Here is a 13,790-nt window from a genome sequence, read left to right on the forward strand (position 1 = left end):
GGATTTTAAATCACCTGTCGCTTGCAAACCGTTTGACTTTTGACCTGAAATTTGGTACACGTATACTACGTGACGTCTACTGTCCGCTTTCGAGGTGATGATTGACCTCCAAGGTTATTCCTCTGTTTAGTTTTATTTTATTTTATTGTAGAATCAACTCTGAACAGCGGGCAGCCGTGCGTCACATGCGTACAGGTGCCAGCTTAAGTGAAAAATTAAGGAAAACGTAATTGCAATACAAACGCTGACTTAATCAGTTTTAATGTGAAAAGATGCCAACGAAAGAAGAGAAGAAGCGGCCGCTAGGGTGGAGAGAAGAAGAGCTGCTCAGGAAGCAGCAAGCGCATCAATCTCTGAGCAAACGAATGATAACAGAGAAAGAGGAGGACAACTAGGACTGGTCAAGTCAAGTGGATTCACTGCACGTTATCATTCTAGCAGAGCGCCGTTACTGGTTTATATACATTACAAATAGCAGTGGCCCCCAACTGACCCCCACTGAGTGTGATCTGCGAAGCTGGGTGATAATGAGAGGCTCTTCATGTCCTCATAAATGTCCACAGAACATAAGAAATCTGACAAACGAGAGGAGACGATTCCGACCACCGCGCTTCACTCATAGGTGAAGAGGTTGGCACCAAAATGGCCTGCTTGCGTCCAAATTGTCCTCTAAGAGGACAGTTTTCAGTTTTATAATTCAGATTGAGACGCTCAGGGCCGCCACTGTCAAGTTGGCACCATTGAAGTTGTGCTTGTGCCACATGCCAGTCCAAGTCACAGAGCAGTGATTAGAAGGTCTAAGACATGAACATGAATTCCCCAGCTTTGTTCTGATGAGACGTTCCTCACGCCCTTGTCAACGAATACAGCAGAAGACGTTTGACAAACAAGAGGAGTCCGTTTGGTCTGATTTAACAAATGGCTGAGCCATCCCCGGGCCTCACGCAGATACGTCTTCAACTCCGTGACTTGGTAGTTTTGTTCCCGATGGCGACATCTTTCTAAGTAAAGAAGAGCCTCCTGGCTTCCATCCTAAATGCACTTACCCTTAGTCTCCTCTCCACTAGGTGTCCTTGCTTGTGCTGATTTGCTATTTCCTTGAATCACAGGTATGTTGGGTTAAGCCTTGGGCTCGTTTTGTAGTGTGGTGGGCCTTCAGATCTCCAGTCGGTGTTACAGTGGACCCTTGACTTAGGAACTCAATTCGTTCGCGAGGGCTGGTTGTAACTCAAGTTGGTTGTAAGTCAAGACTTTTTTTTCCATAAGAAATAATGGAAATACCCATAATGCGCTCCGAACCTCCACAGCAACACTTACTTTTCATAATAAAAAAAGGGTTGTATAATGCGCATAATTTACCAAAACACCAATAATTTTTCTAATGTACTAACCAAAAAGTTATAAAAAGTGCCTAGCCTACCAGAAAGAACAATTTCGTACTTTACTCACCATTTAATTTGACATCTTTGGGCTGCAGGAAGGGAGGAGGAGGAAAATGAAACGGAAGGTGGTTATTGTTTAGAAGGAGCCTCCTTATGCAAATCTTTTCCTTGTAAAATTGTCGAGATGGTGGATTTCGACATGCTGTACATATTAGCGAGATCGGTCACACGAACACCACTCTCATATTTCCTTCTTCGTTTCGATTGTGATCGCTGTTTCTCAAGTTAATAATGACGGTAGTCGAGCACTCAGTTCAAAGCTGGCCGTGTTGTGAACTGCTGTAATAATACACTCCAAAGCAAGCCGGTGCTGACTCAGCCTGATGACATCATCATGTGCCGTGCCAGCCCGCTAGCTAACATCCCTTAACAATCGCTTTCTTTACCTTCATTACCAATTATGCGTCTTGCCTGCCGTGGTCTTAGTGAATTATATATATAGATAAATCACTGCACTGACAGAAATTACGTCCTCAAACACTTGTATCTGGGCTCCGACTGACGCTTACGAACGCTCTTGGCTGTTTGTTTCCAATCGCACAAGCGGGTACACGTGACCGCATTCGGGTCGTAACGCAAGATACTGGTCGTAAGTCAAAACAAAAATTTTGGTCGTAATCAAGTTGTTCGCATGTCAGGCCGGTCGTATGTCAAGGGTCGACTGTATTTTGGAGTTAATTGTGTGAATTTGGTTGTTGGCCTGTTCTTTGTTCTAAGACCTGAGGAGGATTCGGCTTTCAGATTTGTGGACCCAGGCAGGACAGCAGTGATCTGAAGGCTGATGTTATAGTGAGAGGCTCCTCACATCCTCATCAATGTCCCCCCACCACTGCTGTGACTAAAACATAAGAAATGTGACACATGACAGGAGACCATCAGTCCATAAGGGCTTCTAGATCTTTCCTGAAGGTTGTGACTTGACGACAGGTTGTTTCAGATTCCCACAGCTCTTGAAGTCAAGTCAATCTCTGCAGGCCGGAGCCTCAACCCTGGAGCTGCACGGAGGAGGAGTTGAGTCCAGTGGATGCAGTGGAGGGTAGCTGCAGATCTCCAGTTAGGGCCGGTCACACTAGGGTTCAGATTAGGGTCAGTCGAGGGTCCAGGGCTGAGGCTCCAAGCTGTGGAGATGCCCGCCAATTTGAGTGACAAAGTGCCCCCTGGATGCACTTCTCCTTAGTCTCCACTAGGTGTGTCAGCGCATACAATTCACCATTTAGTCGAATCACATGCGTGGTATCTCTAGCGCCATCTGTTGGATTAGACTCTTCTTATTTTAGGGCTTCACTGTACACACGCTATATAGTGGCCAGCATTTGTCGACATACAGCAGGTCAGACCCCCGTGTTCCTTCCCATTGTTCAATTGTCTTTCATTTAGCTGAAACCCTCGCCGTGACTTCACCTTGTGTTCATTTGCCATTGTGTGCTGGGAAGAAAAAAAAATCGGAAGTGAAATCTTCAGGGGCCGACTAGCGAGTGCGAGACAAAAGTGGCAAAATAATTCATGGAAGTTACAAGGCATGCAGAAACATTATCAATTTACAACATTTAAATTGATAAATGCTCAGAGGCAAAGACTACAAGGGCACTTTGAAAAGCAAATAGCGACCCGCTGCAGAAATTGATTTTTTCCCCCCGAAAATGACGGCGTGATGCATCATTTGACTGCCTTCTGTCCAAGTGCTTGACAGAGATAATCTCGCCAATCCCACGGGTGACCTTATCGTTCTCAGCAGGGGCAACTTTGTCGGGGGCTGCCTTTGTGTGTCTCAAGGTGTCTCAGGGCGCGATCCTTTAGGGGGGCAGCGGTGGTGGGGGAGGGGCTCATTGATGGGGGAGGCTTCCTCCGCGCCAGCGTGCAGAGAACGAAATACTCGTGTATAGAGACGTGATAGGCGCGCTATTGTGGGAGCCGACTTGGCGCATAATTAAAGAGCCGAGGAGATCTGCGAGTGGCACGCAGGACTGATGCCAGGCAGGGCCACTGCTGTCTTGGCGTACTGTGCACAGATGGTGTTCGTCGTGAAAGGCGCTATATGAAATGTGAGCAGTGCCCTGCAGAGCTTCACATTCAGCGGGCTGGTGTCGCCAAACTGTCCTTGTTGGGTCGCTGCTCATAATCTGAAATAAAGGCCGGCAGGCAGACTTATACGCTCTCTTCTTTTGTAAAGCACCTTCTGGTGGGGACCACCCTGTTGTACTCTTTACAAAAAAACACACACACTTGATATGTCAGGTCCTTTGGGTTGGAGAGGGTCCGAATGAGGCGCCATGTCAGGCCTTGCGAGGGTCTTTGCTGTAGAAGGCGTCACATGTTATTAACTCATTGGAGTCCAGCGACCTGTGTTTGAGCTCCTTATGAAAGGCGCTATATGGAGATTGACTGATTCATAGTCATACTGAGTCATTGAAATGCCTTGTCGGGGCCTTTGCTGTAGGAGGCGCCACGCTCAATTACCATTTGTTAGAAATTGTGTTTCTTCGATTTAGAAAATGATCTTTGTGCTTTCTAAATGAAACAATCGTCTGAGTTCGCGTGGGCTTAGCTGAATGCCTTGTGAGGGCGGCGCTGGTTATACAAGAGGCTACATACAGTAACCGTCTGTTAGAATGTTTGCTGCTTTAGTGTGCAAAATTGGTGTCTTCTGTGAAAGGCGCTATATAAAGCAAAGATTGAATATCCCTGTTTTTTCAGTTAAATGCCTTGTGTTTGCTGTAGAGATGCCCCTTATTACGCATTCATTTGGAATTCAGTTCACCTGCTTGTGTTTGAGCTGCTTATGAAAGGCGCTATATGCACTGTGATTGATTACCAGGCAATACTTGGTGAGGATGTTTGTTGTACAAGAGGTGACAACCAAAAACCTCTTACCAGATTTGCACTTTGTGGTTTAAAAAATTGTTTTGCACTTTCTTTGAAAGGCGCTATATAAAGCAAAGACTGAATATCCTTGTTGATTTAGTGAAATGCCTTGTGAGGATGTTTGCTGCATAAAAAAGAATTGTTATTGTGTCAGTTCCAGTGTGTGTGTGTGTGTGTATAAAACACTGTAAGACTAATTGACTGAAGTGACTGGTGGGGGTGTTTGCTATGGAAGGTGTTATGTTTATTGTGTGCTGTGCACATCTATATGTGCAGTATGTGTGTGTGTGTGTGCGGATAAACAGATTTTAATTGTAATTCCTGTTTCTTACTTTAGCAAGTTGTGCTCCCACTCACCGTGAAAGGCACTATATAAACTACAGACTGGCTGGCTGATTGTCGTGTTGCCTTCATGAAATACCTTGGGGTCGCCCTTAGTGCAGAAGGCTCTTTACGTGACTCAGACAGGGAGTTTTATTTTCTTAGCCTTTGCCATCCTGGAGGTGCCCACTTTGAAAGGACAGATGGACGGACGGACAGGCGTGTTAACGTGTGATGGTGTTGGCTGTGCACGGCTCCCTATGCAGCCCCCACTGAAATTCATTTTCCTTGTACAGTTCACGATGATGATGATGATGCTTGCTGTGTAAGGCGCTATATAACGTTTGATTGATGTAGTGTGTGGTAACAATTTGGCAGGCGTTTGCTTTGCTTAGTTTTGAGATTTTTGCTTTGCTTGTCACTTCTTCCTAGCTACATCCAAGATATATATATATATTGTGGTCCCCGACGCCCAGGAGGACCGGAGGAGGGCTTGTGCCTCCTCCAGACCGCGAGGGGGCGTCCGTCCTGGTTATGTAGGGGGCCTCGGGTAAAGGGCTTGGAAGCCCAGCCCTGTAGGGACCCGTGGCCACCGCCAGGCGGCGCCCCAATGCCTGCATATCCCTGGAGCCCAGCACTTCCGCCACACCAGGAAGTGCTGGGGGGAAGACGACAGGGGACACCCGGACGGCTTCCAGGTGCGCAGCCGGCACTTCCGTCACACTAGGGTGTGGCAAAGATTGATTGCCGGGAAGCAGCTGGAGCCCATCCGAGTTCCCATATAAGGGGCCGTCTCCCTCCAGTCAGCAGTGGATGTCGGGTGGAAGAGGACAGAGCTGGAGAGAGGACGGGAGGCGGCCAGGAAAGAAAGGCATAGAGACTGTGAGGCCTGGACAGTTGGGGGGACGGTGCTGGAGGCACTGGGGGTGCACGTGAGCACAAATTGTAATAATTCTTGTAAATAAACGCTGTGTGGTGAAACTGTGTTGTCCGTCTGCCTGTGTCCGTGTCCCAGTTCACAATATATATATATGTATTTAAAGAAATGAAGCCCCCTGGAGGTGATGGGGTGTTTAGGTGGAGGCAGACGATGCCCACATGAAACTTGAACCTGAGCTGAACCTCCCCGACAGCCTCAGCCACTGACCCCACTGGGCTGAATCGGAGGGTTCCACATATTTTTATTCCAGTTGAGATTTTTTTCTTCTTCATTTGAGCCGTTACTGGAGTTTTTCATTGATATCTCATCCTGACAAGAGAGAGCAGACCCCCTCAGTACAGCTCTCGGAACCCCTTAGCCCCCAAGGTCCTAATTCTCGACTGTCCACTATTCCTAACTATGGTATCCCACTGCTGACACCACCATAGTGCCTGCCTTACAGGAGGAGCTCAGGTATTCACTGCTGCTGGACTTGATGAAAGGCGCTATATAAGATAAACATGGACATGTGCTTGAAGCTGATGAGGGTGGAGTGTACTTCATGTTTGTCACCTTGTATTGATAAAGTGAAAGGTTTAAGTTTCTGTGACTGCGACCTTACAGTGTAAGGCGCTATATAATATCAAGCGTGATGTAAGAGCAGCTGAACGTGTTCCACGAAAAGCGAAAAGGATTCCTGTCAACTGCATTCGTCTTGATGGATTTATCAGCATTTCTGCCTGACACTTAAATCCATGGAGACAAAAGGCTGGCAAAACGAGGCGAGTAATCCATCAGAAACAAAATGGAAATGCAGGCGGCAAGATGAGTGGCCAGATTTGGGCCCCGTTTTACAGGTCATTTCAGCAGAGTATACATAATTAAAAGATCTCGCCGTGCCGCCCGCCAAACAAAGTTTGTTTTCAATCCCAGCGCCAGTGAAGCGTTTAACTGCGGCCTGCAATGCAAAGAAAACACCGCTATCTGCAATCGGAACGCCACCAACACGGCAAACTCTCATCTGCCGAGATCAGCATGCACTCGGGGGCTCTGGGGGTCACCAAAAGGGGGGCAGCAATGCTGCTCTACAAGATATCACCCCTTAAATCATCACAATAGAGTACCTTGTCAGGTCATGGAAAGGGTGGGGGGTTTGGGGTGTGGCAGGAAACTGGTGGGCTTGGAGGAGTGACTGGAAGAGTTGGACCAAGACACCAAGTGACACAAGGTGACAGAGCTGAGCATGGCACTGGTCCCCCTTGTGGACTCTGTCATGTTATGCTACGTTATACTGTGTTGTGCTCCCTAACGCAATGTGACATCGGCTTATTCCTGCATTGCACTCGGTGCCAATAACATTTGCACTTTATCACCTCGTAACAAGTCATAAGCTTTCAATAAGTCCGCAATCGGGGTCCTAGCCCCACGAAACTGAGTGATGTGGTGAGCTTAGCATCTCATACACACAGACTCTCGCTGCCGCGGACTGGCCGTCTGACCAGAGTCCTGTCTCGCTCTCCGTGCTGCAGTCCCTGAATTGGACTAAGTTTACCTAAGAAAATGACATTATATTACATTTTATGTAATGCACTGTTGAATGAAATGTATTTTAAAATGCATGTAGCAACAACATACATTGTGTTTTTCATTCCAACAGACAAATAAATGCAGTACTACAAATGTTTTTTGCACCATCTGTTGAAGTGACAGAGACATAACTATTCCTCATACACACAGATACTTGACCTGTAAAAAGCCTGGGCTCCTAGAACCCATAGATTCTGGCACTTCAATCGTCAATTGCATCGGTTGTGCATTAGCGGCTAAGCGGTTAAGGTTCTCTCTTCTCTGAGGTTTCGTTTTGCTGACATGCTCGTCTACATTGTCTGTCGGCGGGTAAGTGAGTTTCTCTTTTCTTGGCGGTTTCACTTTGGAAACAAAGTCGCTTTCTTTGAGCTGTAGTCTCACACTTCTGGGCCGGATAGACAGACACACACACTTCCACATATAGACATTGTCACACACGTGCGAGTAGAAGGCATGACAATTCCACAGCCGACTAGGGGGCTGCTGGGTGCACTAACTAACTTTTTTTTTCGATCCCTTGCAGACCATTCTCGGGAAACCCCAAATATTTCCGCTGCCTTTGATGACATCACTTTTCCGGTCCTGCCTTTTCTGGGCTTTCCAAATCCTGTCGACTACGCCACTGTCACAAGAATGACAAACAGACATCATAAAGGTTTGGTGCAGCCACCTGTATACAGTAATGTGCCTTGGCTGCAAAAAGGTAGTTAAAGATTGTGAGTTGTTCACAAGAGTCCAAAACAGAACTGTCACATATAGACAAAATGGCGGCTGTGAAGGCCAGTAGAGGAAGTGATGTCATCGGGGCTGGAAGTAGAAGTGATGTCATCAGGGGGGCGGGACTAGAAGTGACATCATCAGAGCTGGGTACCGGAACTGACATCATCAGAGGCAGGGACTGGAAGTGATGTCATCAAAGGCAGCAGAAATATGTCTGCCTTAAAATTTTTATTAAGAAGAAAATTAAACCTTTTTAAACTGAGAGAAAATATACCAATAATTATTTGTTAAGGATCTCTTTGTATACCACATTTTGAGTTCGGCCCTCCAGTTGTAATATGACCAAGCTGTGCGCTGAGCTTACTCTTGAGCATGTAACGTACAGTTGGCCATGTGAACAGTAATCTTGTGTCAAATCTCACAGCTTGGATTGCTGCTGTCGTAATCAGTTTGAGTTTCATTGTTTGTTTCAATGACGACAGTATTTGTAGGACTTGTGTGACATTCGGCATCTGTCAAGCGTTGTAAGCATACAACTGGTTTCATTGATAACTTCACATCCAGCTTTTGAGAGTTTAAACATTCATAAACATCAAAGTGTCCACTACTGAAATCATCACCTGTCAATCTAAGATGTTTAAGAGGCATTGGCGGTTGTCGAAAGGTGTAAAATATTTGGCCATTTTGGTACACTTGAAAGCGACAACCGAACAATTCAGCGGCAGCCATCAACTCACATGCAGAACCATAGGTGAAGGGCTTAAGCATTTCACTCTTCTAGTGCTCCTGTGTAGTCTAATTATCTCCTGTACCGTCATCAGTCCACACCTTGAACCTGTCCAGTCATTCAATACATAAGACACAATGGATATCAAGAGTGAGCCTGATATGGCCGTGCAATATGTAACACAGAGAATGGAAAAGGCAGGCGCCATCTCTGGGAATGGAAACCACTCGGTAAGTGACAGTTCTTTGATCGATGGTGATCACCTCAATAGACATGTTAATGGGGGTTGGAATGATAAAGGAAATGGGTACCTGAACAATGTAAAGTAAGTCTAAAATATCTACACAATAACTATAATCGTAATAAATGAACAATAAAACAGCGGAGAAGCTGTGGATTAAATAAAAAGGCTGTAGTTATCAGCAGGGAGACGTGAATCCCATGGCGAAGCAAGGAAGGGAATGAAGAGACTGGAGTGACGGACGGCCTTATATAGGCAGGCAGTCAACAACGTGGGAGGCATTGGGATGGGGGACTCAACGCCGCCTCACACGGTGACCGAGCTGCAGGCTATGGACGTATATATGTACACAAGTAGGATTCAGTTAGCGTTGGGAACCCACGTACCAAATTTCTTGAAGATGGGCCCATAAGTAACAAAGACCGTTGAAAGGTTCAATATGGCGTCCGACAGTGGCATCATACCACCGAAATAAGTACGTACATCGGTTTCAGTTAGCGCAGGCAAGCCACCTACCAAATTTCGGGAAGATGGGGCCATAAATAAGAAAGTTCAACATGGCGGACATTGTCGACTATTATGACCGTTACGTGTAGAATTTCGAAATGAAACCTGCTTAACTTTTGTAAGTAAGCTGTAAGGAATGAGCCTGCCAAATTTCAGCCTTCTACCTACACGGGAAGTTGGAGAATTAGTGATGAGTCAGTCAGTGAGTGAGTCAGTGAGGGCTTTGCCATTTATTAGTATAGATTATATTATATTATATTATATTATATTATATTATATTATATTATATTATATTATACTAGCCGAAGCCCACCGTAGCATACAGCGGTGTAAGAATAGGAGTGGAAAATGGTGAGAAAGGAATTCAGTATACCAAAGGCTTAAGAAACCAGCGTCGCAGTATAACGAAAATAGCAAGGAGCAAAACCAATGCCAATGGTCGAGAGAGTACCTTCCTGTAACAGACTATGGAAAACATAGACATACAGTATATAGGTAGACGCCACATTCACTGTGTTGCCCAGTCGACACGATAAGTCAGCGCGTCTGCCATATTGCGAGTGGTGAAAGTGTCATTTAAACTAATACAGCTAGACGTGGAAACTGGGTGTTCTGATGAAAAACAATAACGTTTTAAACAGTATCGTTTACATACAACAGATTTTGGCGAATCGTTTACATGCAATTATTTATATCTCTTTATACACTATATGCATGCGTATCCCATGATCCTAGAGTTGGTGGGCGGGGCTTTCTGTCTTGCGTGCGGTGTAAAGTCAACGTGGCTCAGAGGTGCATGTGGACTTTTGCACAGACGAAAGCGACTGAGGCTGTGTTTGGTGAGTTGTTGCGTCCCTCGAGAGCGACACTGGACTCGGGAGGACGGTTACAGTTGCCGGGCGGGGCTCTGTCGTGCGTATCCCATGACGTGGTAGGAGGGTTAGAGTTGGTGAGTGGGGCTCTGTCAAGCGTATCCCATGGTCTTAGAGTTGGCGGGCGGGGCTCTCTCTCTTAGTGAATTATATATATATATAGATTATATTATATTGTATCTGCAAATGGCTGTCTGCCTGTTTTTTCTACTTTGTGTCCAGTGTTGCAAGAATAGGTGCTAGTCCATGAATTAGAATTCTTGGATCTGAGATATATTAGATTAGCTGTGCTACCCATCTAAGATGTCTAATAATGTTTACAGTACGCCATCTATTGGAAAGTGTTTTGTAATGCATGTAGTAACAAAATGCATTGCATTTGTCATTCCAACAGATGGCGCACCACAAACATTGGTAGTAATAAAATGCATAACTATAAATGTAAATGTTTGTGATGCGCCATCTGTTGGAATGACAGGGACCTAGCAACCAGATGGATATGCAGACATACGGACACGTGTCCTTTTATTTTACATTATATTATATTATCTGCTTTTCTGTTTTTTGATTACATCGTATCAGCTCCTTATGCAGTCCTCGCACACACTTTTGATGTGGTAATGGATTTCTAAAAGACGTGGACCATTACTCTTCCTGTCCTCTCTCATCCACTCCTCCCTTCACGGTTGCACTACTGGTCTGTGAGGACACACTGGTGCAGTAGAGGGGGACAGTATATGTTCAAGTGTCCCCACGTGATTTTAAGCACAAGCAGGATCCACATGTTGAGGAGCCCCAGGCAGATGAGATTGGGTTCAGATATGCTGTGGTGGCCAGTAACACCATGTGGGGCTCGCAGCTCCCACTCGCTCACAGCCCCTCACACCTGTGTATCTGTCGATCCTATACAGTAGTACATCCAACATCTGTAGATCACGGGTCATGGCACTGGAGAGTGGCACTGTGTTGCATGTTGATTGGCACATGCAGTATGAATGTCACTGACCTCTGTACATGTCACAGTATGGACCCCAGAAAACCCATCATCTCCCACACGATACTCTTAGGTCCGTGCTGAGTTACCTCATTGCTGTCTGCCCATAGCATGCCCTGCTTCTGTGAATGTGCCAATGAGGGCCTTGACATCACCTGGAGAGACACAGAGCCCCCCAGTTTTTACAGTCGGGTGCTGCGGTCCATTTTGAAACTGGACATGTGTACCCCTAACCCAATGTGCCACTCATGAGCTCCTTTGTCTATTGGGCTTTCCTCCACTGGATACCCAGTACCCGTTGTGCCAGTCCATCGGTCGGTCCCTGTGTTGTGCCCAGCCTGCCGGTCAGTCCCCTGCACCCCCCATGCCGCTCCCTTTCATCCACAACATTAATTTTGAGCGAACGAGACATGCTTCCCTGCCTCTGACAAGATTTGCTGCAGTCTCATGCGACAAAAAGCCAGCACTCATTGCACATTCAGAAAGTAGGATTTATAACAGCGTTTTAATTTAATGTTGGATGTCGAACATATAAAGAGATCAGAGTCGTACTAGAGCTGAAAATTGATGCCTTTTTTATTAGTGTCCCCTCCGAAGTGCGCGAGCCGCCGCTGTTTGTGCAGTGGAGCACAGAGCCGCGCGCGCAGATGAATGAGGATCCGCTATCTGCAAGCGATCATATTTCAAGCGCCTGTCGGCCGCTATTGATGGGCTCGGAGGCGAAAGGTGATTCTGGGAAATGAACGTGGTGGCCGCACCTCATCCGAGCCCAAAACGAGAACATCAGTCACGGCCATTGAGCCACAGTGCCATCCTCCGGTCTGTCCTGTTATATAGCGCCTGTTAAGGGGGGCCTTGTGTGTGATGGCAGAGGGTTGTTTAGGGCCACTTGGGTGTCAAGCCCAGCACTGGCAGGTGGTGACAGTGGTGATGGTGCAGCAAGACGAGGACCTTTGGTCTGTTTCAGGGCTCCCGTCCATTTGAAATGGCATTCCCCTCCCCCATAACCTCCTTTTTGCTTCTGGAACAGTCTGTGCCACCCAGCATCCATAACCACAGAACAACTAGATGGACCAAGTGCCCCGTCTCTCGGGCAGGTGTACAGAAACAGAATGAATCTGTCAGTCCCTGAGTGAGCCTCACTCCTAAATAGGGTCAGCGTTCTAGTAAGTGACTTTTGATGTCATCACCGCCTGCCATATCTGTCACCGTAAGGCTTCTCAGAATGTTGGCTGCACATTCTCTAAGGACACCCATCTTGTGAACCCTAACTCTGCTGTGCCAGTCCTCCACGTCAGACCGAAGTAAATACACAAACACACAGCAGAATGACTAAAAACAAAGAAAACCTCTTTGACCCTGTGAGGCGCTATACAGGCCTGACCCCCCCGTTGTGTTTCCCGACACACTTCTGATGAACGATTCATTGGCTGAAAGTGCTGCTGTGTCACAGAGAGGGGATGTGCAGCGTTGTTCGTAACGGCACTCAGTTGTGTTTTAATTCTCTCCTCCTCTTCTACTTCCAGGGGGTCCAGAGTGCATCCCATAACTGAGCCTTCCCTTTAAATTAGCTTGTTGATTCAGTGGGCCTCACGTTGAAGTGAAGTTACCAGTCTAGCACACCCCACCAGTCATCGCCGAGTCGTAGAAGATGTGAAGGATGTCACATTAAAGGAACACCGTCTCCTAAGTTAGGATGAAGAGTCCGCTCTGCCCTTTCTTCTCTCCTTCTTCTGTGTGACCAGCCAGTCACAGATGTGGACCCCCACAAGCACTTGTAAGAGTGCACCACCACTCAGTCCATCTCATAAGGTGGACTTTCAAGTTTCTGACCGCCCATTGTGTATTCAAACCTCACATTTTTACTTCCTACGTGTAATTCTTTACATTTACTGACATGAAACTTCATTGTCCACAAATCTACTCGAGCCTGTCTGTTGTCCAAGTCCGTCTGTGGTGATTCAATGGACTCTCGATTATCTGTCAGTCCACCTAACTTGGTATCATCTGTAAACTTAACCAGCTTGTAATTTATATTCCTATCCAAACCATTTACAGATATTTTAAAATAGCAGCGGGTGTACTGCTGCTGGTGTAAAGGACCCCCGTTGTGTTTCTCGACACACTTCTGCTAATAATTAGTCTGATGAAAGTCCTCAGTGTTGCTGTGTTACAGAGAGCGCAGGATGTGCAGTGTTGTTCATAACGGCGCTCACCTCCATTACTTCCTCTGAGGGGTCCAGAGATGTCTCATAACTGAGTCTGCCCTTTTAATTAGGTAGTTGATTTGGTGGGCATCTCTTGAACTGATGTCACCAGCCCAGCACGCCACGCTGGCTATCGCCAAGTTGTAAAAGGTGTGCCGGATGTCACTACCCTATTAAAGGGATGCAGTCCTCTAAGAATAAAGAGTCCACTCTGCACTTTCTTCTCCAGTTCCTCTGTGTTATGAGACCAGTCCAGCCTGTCACTGATGTGGACCCCCAAGTACGTGTAGGTGTGGACCACCTTCTCATCCACTCCCTGACTACTGACCAGACATGGAGGCTCTTTGGTGTGGCAAAGCCAGATGACATTTGTTATGTCGCTAGCTTGACT

The 13,790-nt window shown here is 46.5% G+C and overlaps 1 protein-coding gene across 4 annotated transcripts in view; it reads left to right on the forward strand.

The window, feature by feature from the left end:
- LOC120518989 (neuronal PAS domain-containing protein 3) overlaps positions 1 to 13,790 on the forward strand; it is a 716,144-nt gene that overhangs the window by 495,208 nt on the left and 207,146 nt on the right. The gene's annotated exons all lie outside the window — the stretch shown is intronic.

Source organism: Polypterus senegalus, chromosome 18, assembly GCF_016835505.1.
Source record: "Polypterus senegalus isolate Bchr_013 chromosome 18, ASM1683550v1, whole genome shotgun sequence".
Lineage (NCBI taxonomy): Eukaryota > Metazoa > Chordata > Cladistia > Polypteriformes > Polypteridae > Polypterus > Polypterus senegalus.